This window comes from Urocitellus parryii, chromosome 6, assembly GCF_045843805.1.
Source record: "Urocitellus parryii isolate mUroPar1 chromosome 6, mUroPar1.hap1, whole genome shotgun sequence".
In the NCBI taxonomy this organism is placed as follows: Eukaryota; Metazoa; Chordata; class Mammalia; order Rodentia; family Sciuridae; genus Urocitellus; species Urocitellus parryii.
Genome location: NC_135536.1, coordinates 190,739,673 through 190,747,918, shown reverse-complemented (window position 1 = coordinate 190,747,918; position 8,246 = coordinate 190,739,673). Strand labels below are relative to the sequence as shown.

The 8,246-nt window shown below is 41.9% G+C and overlaps 1 non-coding gene across 1 annotated transcript; it reads left to right on the top strand.

Moving 5' to 3' along the window:
- The first annotated feature begins 3,958 nt into the window (after positions 1–3,958).
- Positions 3,959–4,065, top strand: LOC113184350 (U6 spliceosomal RNA). The gene has a single exon (XR_003300986.1). It is a non-coding gene; the product is annotated as a U6 spliceosomal RNA (small nuclear RNA).
- The last annotated feature ends 4,181 nt before the right edge of the window (positions 4,066–8,246 follow it).

Genomic DNA, 8,246 nt, shown 5'->3' with positions numbered 1-8,246 from the left:
CTTAGTTTCAAGTTTAAAAATAGATATTTATTAAGAAGATAGCTTTAAAAGCTGGGCTTCTACAAGGATGTGCTGCTATTCTGGGTATCGCCCAAACCAGGCTTTTATATCCCAGAAACCAAGGCTTGATGGGCAGATCACAAAGTATGAGAAATGTGAGGTTGTGACTTGCAAGACATTTCTAATCACATAGGAAGGGGAAAGACCTGGGCAACCAGAAGAAGGATTCCAGAAATGTAGCGAGGAGAGGAAGACAGGGGATTCTGACATGACTATCCTGGTTCTAGGTTAGACATCACCTGGAACATTTGATGTGAGACGTAACTGGGGCGTGAGTCCCATGGAGAAGCTCAATAATGGGCACAAGGGTGACTCTGACTCAGCTTGGGGCACTAATGCACTGTAGATTGTTACGATAGCCTCATAGGACCCTCGCGTTCCCCTCCATGAAGAGGAATCAAGCAACTACTGAACAAGGCGGATATAGAAGGTGATAGTGAGCTATCAACCTAGAAGACTGGGCTCAGGTGAGGGGAGCTTAGGAGACTAGGACTTCATTTCCAGGGGTGATGGTGCGATCCACAATTGTTGAGCATCTTGGTGGACACCATCCTGGAAGGCCCACTGAGCAGGAAGGCCATGCTGCATAGCAGCCCTTTCAGTAAGCATGGAGGGCAAAGCCTGCAGACCATGAGAAGAAGGGACTGATTTAGAAACAGAGCTTGAGGGTCAGACATGACCTCCTGGCACCAAGAGGAACTGATTTTCCCTGGTAATTCAGATGAATCTGGGAAGGAGATGGGAAGATTAGAGAAAAGACCAAGATTAGAGAAAACTTCCAGAAGCTCAGAAGAAAACTTGACGAAAAGAGCGTCGATGCTTTTAATTCATAAATTAAGAGAGTTCTGCTCTCCATGGGAGTGAAGTCTGAGAACAAAAGGAGTACATGTTAGGGCAAATGACTTTCACACTCCACTCTCCCTCCCCTTGCCTCTTACACTCCGAGTCGTGGTTGTAAACATCAGCCTCATTATAGAAATGATGGAGACATGACAGTTACCAAGAAATATGACAACCTGCTCAGAGAAAGCGCTTCTAGAAGAACAGGGACCTGGCTAAAGAGAGGAAACGAAGGTTCAGAGGAGGGTGTGCTGGGAGGGAAATATCCCAGGCAGAGTGTTTGAAATATTATTGAGCTTGGTGTGTTTGGGGTCAAAAGGGGACCAGTAAGTAGGACTGGAGCTCAGAAAGTGAGGGACGGAGACTGAGGGGAAAGGAGTGGTAAGGCAAGGTCCTGGTGAGGAGATCTGGACTTTACATTAATGCAATGGCACCCATGAAAGAATTTTAAGGATAAGAATCATATGATTTTTGTTTTAAAGTCATAGTGATGGCCTCTTGGATAGAAAATGTAAACAACAAGATTGGGAAAGAAGCTGATGCAGTGAATCACCAGAGACGGAGCTAAGTGGGTGGATTCAGAGCATAATTCGGAGTTAAAGTTGTCAGAACTTGCTGGTGGATAGGCTGTGGGAGAGAGGAAGGGAAAATTCATAATAATTCTTAAAGTTTTGGCTTGAATGAGTCAGCGGTGATGGGGATATGGGAGCTGATGGAGCCTTTGAATAAAATGGGGAGACTGGGGCAGAAAAGTGCGGGGCGGGCTGGAGTTGTTAATTCCATTGTTACTGCATGGTACTTAACGGATCTGCCAACCAACGCTAAAGAACATGGATCTGTAAAAGGGTAAATGCCCTACCAACATGAAAGCTGATGATGGTACAGCAGAAGAAAACCAGTTCCAAGGCCGTGCGTTTCCAGAATAAGATTTTTATTTAGTTGATAATTTAAAAATGGCACTGTTTACATTTGCGCATGGATGCCTTGCTATAATTCAAATAACTCCTGAATTTATCCACTGAGTCCTAAATTAAAGGCCTACTAAAGGTTGTGCCTGATAAAATAACTCTTCCTATTCTGTTCTCTTAGATATGGACCACCATGTACATTTTTTGACACATGTAATGTTTGACATCAGTCAAAAAAAAACAGGTAATACTCCATGTTTAAAGTAGAGCTGAGAAAGAGGCTAAAAAAATTCTATATTGCTTAAAAGAGAGAGTTAGATTGCTTCCAAAGTGAGAGGAAATCAATGGGACGACTTTGGAGACCCGTTTCAATCTGTTGTTGACATTGTTTTCTGGTAGTAATTTTCTCAAAATGTTAACAGTATTGAGTTTACCTATTGATTCTATTATTTTTGACCTTGCATTAGTGTGGTCTAATCTTACATGCTGTAAAATTTCCTTTCACAGCTAAAATTATTGTATGACTCTGGAGGAAACCTCCAATCAGGTCAGACACCCCCCCCCCCCTAGGATTTGATGAGTGTATAAGCGGCAATAATGAGTTATGTTGACTTCCAATACACTTTCATGTTGTTTACATTTTATTAAATGGTTTAAGCAGGGCCATCATATAAATGATCAACATATTGACGGAAACACTCAGGCCTGGATGAATTGAAGGACACAGACAGCCAAGCAGATTGGTCAGCCTGAATTTGAGTCAATAGCATAAATATATATTTGGCTGCAAAATCGAAGCCAACTTCATATTCATTATTTTGAAAACCCTGCTAAATAAATAGCTCCAGAGTGTCCCATGGGAAGACACATGTTCTACTTACCCAGTAATCATCCCAGGCGGGCCTTCTCCAAAAACCATTCAAGCTTCATGATTTTAGCAAAATGGAAGACAGTGGATGAGGACCCAGTGAATGAGAAACCGAAAGCCCTTCAATGGTTTTTCTGAGAATAGATTCATTGTTGGCTGCAGGTCAGGGGAACTTGGCAGCTATACTTTCAAAGGGCTTATGAAGTGTAGTCACAACATGGCCTTAGGTTCTATCCATTCTCCACCTTTCCCCTCCCTCCCATCTCTGTAGGAGGTCAAAACCTCCTGCCCACCACACTTCCCACCCCGCCTCTTGCATTAGATGCCATAATGGGTTAGTCTGCAGGCAAAGAAATCTCAGGATTTACTGGCACCTCACTAATGGGTTTACCCACAAATACTTAGAAGAGTATTGCTGGAGGAGTTAATTTGCCTCTTAATGATTTAATTATATGCTACAGCTCTGCTGTTCAAGAATAACAATGTTCCTTGCTTTCCTGCAAGCCTTGGGATGCTGATTTGGGACACTTTTGGAGAAGAATGTCATTTGCTTTCCTTTAGAGAGAGGGGAATTAAGACATTGGGGAAGAGAGGAACATTTTTCCCAGACCACAAATAAACCATTCCCATTCATCTGTAATGGACCTAAGGGGACCTGTCAGGATGACGGTAATGAACATCATAAAATGGGCTCTGATGTTTATTTGCATTGTCTTGATTGATCTTGTAAAGTAACTTCAGTCTCAATTTTCATAAAAAGTCCACTGGGGTCACCTGGCTTGCCCAGTGCAGGAATCCCATGGAGGGCTTCTGACTCCCAGTCCTGACTTTGTTTTCCCCACATGAGCTCACCCGCCTGTGCCTTACAGGGCCTGAGCTCCTAGGTCCCGAGAATGCGAGTGGCTATAGTCACCCTTAGGATCAGAATGGGTCTACAAATGGGACTTTGTGCCAAAATTTGTAGGGCAGGCTGAGGTCTTTGGAAGCAGGTCTTTGGGCAGAATTGGGGGTTCAAGGTATTTATTGCGATCAGCACCTATAGAAAGAAGGAGAGGAAGCAAGATTGGGCAGAGGCAGAAGTTGAACCAGTATGCATCCCTGATAGAGCTTTGGCCACCTCTTCGGGACCTTATGGGACATGTCTTTCCCACTAGAGCACTGCTCTGGGTGGATGTGGCTGGCTTCCTGCCCCGCCACACTCTGCTGTGGTGAGGGCGTGGCTTGGGCCCAGCTGCCATTTCACTGTGGGCAGCCCCTACAGTCAGGGACAGACAGCTGGGGGGTGCTCACGTCAGCAGCACATGTACTAAAATTGGAGTGGTGGCGACAGGATTAGCACACCCCCTGTGTATTGATGACACCCAAATTTGTGAAGAATTCTGCATTTTAAAATAAATAAACGGCCAGAAAATACACAGGAAACCACATAAACATGAAGATTGAGCATGAATCATAGAAGAAATGAGAGGAGAAATTGAAAATTCCACAGAATCAAATGGAAACAGTGATACAATATACTAAAATCTCTGGGACACTGTGAAGATTGTTCTAGGAGGATGGTTTATAGTATTGAGTGCCTACATTAAAGGAAAAAAAAAAGAAAGAAAGATCTCAAGTAAACATTCTAATGCTACATCTCAAAGCCCAAGGGAAAAAAGGAACAAACTAATTCCAAACAGTAGAAGACAGGGAAAAAATTAAGATCAGAGTTGAAATTGAAGAAATAAAGAATAAAAAGACAATATAAAGGATCATTGCAGCAAAGAGTTTGTTCTTTGAAAAGATAAACAAAACTAGTCAAACTAACAAAGATTCAAAAGAGAAGACCCTTTTTCATTAGAGATGAAAAAGGAGATATCACAGTAGACATTTCTGAAATCCAGAAGAGCATTAGGGACTATTTTGAAAACTTATATTCCAATAAATTGAAAAAAACCTAGATAATGTTGTCAAATTTCTATGACCTACCCAAGCTGAACCAACAAGATATAGAAAACCTAAGTAGACCAATATCAAGCAAACAAGATTGAAGCAGTAATTAAAAGTTATCCAACAAAGAAAGCCCAGGATCAGTTGGAGTCTCAACTCAGCTCTACCAGATCTTTAATGCCAATGCCCCTCAAATTATTCCATGAAATTGAAAGGAAGGGAACACTCTTAAATTTATTCTATGAATTCAGTATCGCCCTGACACCAAAACCAGATAACCACATATCAAGGGAAGAAAACTACAGACCAATATCCCTGATAAGCATAGAAGCAAAAATTATTAACAAAAGATTAGCAATCTACATTCAAAAACATGTAAGAAGATTGTACACTATTATCAAGTTGGTATCATCCAGGGAGACAGGGTTGACTCAAAATATGCAAATCAACAAATGAAATTCATCACATAAATAGAATTAAGGACAAAGATGACATGATCATCTCAACAGATGCAGAAAAAGCCTTTAACAGAATTCAGCACATAGTCATATTAAAATCACTGAAGAAACCTTGGATAGGAGGAACTAAGCTCAATATCATCAAGTTATGTATGAGCTGATAAACAAATCCAACAAGATCAATGGACAGAAATCAATAGCTTTCCTATACTCCAACAATGATTTTGCTGATAAAGAAATCAGAAAAATGATTCCATTCACAATGGCCTCCAAACAAAAACAAAAACAAAACAAATAATAAAAACCCATGAGAATAAATCAAACTCAGGAAGTGAAAGACCTCTACAGTGAAAAAATATAGAACACTGAAGAAAGAAATTGAAGACCTGAAAAGATGAAAAAGACCACCCAGGTTCTTGGATAGGCAGAATTAATATTGTCAAAATGACCATACTACTAAAAGCAATCTGCAGATTCAATGCAATCCCCATCAAAATACCAATGGCATTCTTCACAGAACTACAAAAAAAAAAAAAAAAAAAAAGTCCTAAAATTCACATGGAAGCAAAACAGACCCAGAAGAGGCAAAGCAATACTGAGCAAAGGGAGTGTTGCTGGAGGCCTCACAATTCCTGCTCTCAGATTATACTACAGAACCATACTAACAAAAACAGCATGGCATCAGCAGAAAAACAGACTTGAAGACTAATTGGAATTGAAGAGAAGACACAGAGACAAATCTACATAGATTGTCATCTGATCCTTGACAAAGCTGCCGGAAACATACATTGGAAAGAAGATAGGCTTTTTAGCAAATGATGCTGGGAAAACTGGATATCCATATGTAGAAGAATGAAACTGGGATCCCTTTCATCCTACACTAAAATTAACTTGTAGTGAATCCAAGACCTAGTAATTAGACCAGAAACAATGTAGCTGCTAGGAGAAAACAGAGGGTCAACACTCCAACATATTGGCAGGCACCCACTTCCTTAATAAAGCTCCTAAAGCTTAGGAAATAAAACCAGGAATCAATAAGTGGGACGGCATGAAATTAAAAAGCTTATGCACAGCAAAGGAAACAAAAACATGAGTAGAAAGCCTACAGAATGGGAGACAATCTTTGCTAGCTAGCTGCTCTTCCAACAGGGAATGTAAAGAACTCAAAATACTTACCATCAAAAAAAAAAAAAAAAAAACAACAAATAACCAAATCAATAAATAAACAGACATTTCTCCAAAGAAGAAACTCAAATGGCCCACAAGTAGTATGAAAAAATGTTCAACATTCTTAACTGTCAGGGAAATGCAAATAAAATTGCACTGAAATTTTAGCTCACTCCAATTAGATGGCAGTCATCCAGGACATGTGGGGGGAAAGGTGCACTTGTACATTGTTGGTGGGACTGCAGATTAGTACAACCACTTTGGAAAGTAGTGTGGACACTCCTTAAGACTAGAAATGGAACCACCACATCGTCCAGCTGTCTTCCTCCTTGGTATTTATCCAAAAGATCTAAAATCAACATTCTATAGGAATATACACATACCAATGTTTACAGTGGTGAAATTCACAACAACCAAGCATGGAACCAGGCCAGGTACCCCTCAACAGATGAGTGCATAAAGAAAATGTGATATATATTCACAGTGGAATTTTACTCAGCCATAAAGAAGTAACCCAGAATCAACAAGCTGTGGGTCAGTTGTTGTCTCTAATACAGGAAATTAGAGAGGATAGAGATAAATACGTAGAGAGGTATTTTTAAAAAGAGGGGTCTCATGAAAACAGAAGGAAGATTAGTGGACTGGAGGGAGGGGATCAAAAGGGAAGAAGCAGGAGGGCATGGGAAGTACCTGGGAACTAAATCCACCAAATCATGCTGTGTCCAGGTACAAACATACCACAGTGAATCCAGCACATACATGTGCATATATGTGTGTATATACAGACACACAGATATATACACACACATATGAATGTATGTACACATATGTTTCTATATGCAAAATTATGATGCACTAATTAAAAGAATAATAAGAGGGGAGATCTGTGAGTACAGCAAGTGAAGGGGGAGGGAAGAAGGGGAGGGAATGGGAAAGCACTGGGCAGTGAGAGTGAGCAAACTATGCTCTGGACATGTGCAAATATAGCGAAATGAATCCCACTGCAAATGCACCAATTAAAAAAGAAGAAAGCATAGACAGCTGGCTGTTGGCTTCTGACCACACGCCCCTCAGCGGGTAGCAGGGCTTTCTGTCCCTGGCAAGAGATCTGAGAGATGCGTCTGTGTCTATAACAGCCTGTTTTCAGGTTTATCTCCAGAGCACTCATCACTCAAGAGAGACATGGAAGGGGGAGTAGACGGATGATGGTCGGGATGCTGATACTCTAAATCCATGTCCCACCAGCCAGGACATTGTAGGAGGTTAGTTGAAGCTTGAGCTCAATTCAATCTGCAAAGAGGAAATAATGGCACCATTGTGTTGACTGATGGTGAGCACTGGGGATCACTTCTGTGAAGGGGATATTTTCATGAACCTCTGGAGAAGAAAACTATGCTTTGGATCACCCATCAGTCTGGCTACCACCCACCTGTGCGTGCCTCGTCTCCTGGTTGTGCACATGCTCTCTCTGCTCAACACGCCCGGCAGCTGGCCAAGCATCTTCATGCCCAGAGCTGAGTGATCCTCTGTGTCCCTCACTGTAAGATCCCAACCCAGCTTGGCTGGGAATGAAGACAGGATGCCTCATCCTGGAGTCCTGTCACAGCCACATCATCTGAGCAAGAGGCCCTCCATGCACTCTGGTAGTCTGTATGGGGAGAAACCTAACCAGGCTCTGGTCCAAGGGAAGCCACACATAAAGACTGTTCTGTGCATCTGACTGGTGCTCTCAGATCCCAGGTGAGGGCAAAGGAAAGCCCTGAGTCTTATTGTATGCTGGCCACCGAGTTGTCCTTCTTTGCAACAATAGGTATTATCCCTGGTCATATGGTAGTGTGGTAACATAGGCTCACTAAAATTGAGGCCAATTCTCAAGCCTCCAGAGCTAGCAAGGCTGGGGACTTAGAGCTGATGTGGGGCGGCCTAGCAGCAGGCACAGGGGCGGGGGAAGGTGGAGATGTGCCCAGAGTCAGCACCTTTACTTCTGAGGATCTGTGAGCTTTTCCAGTCATGGGT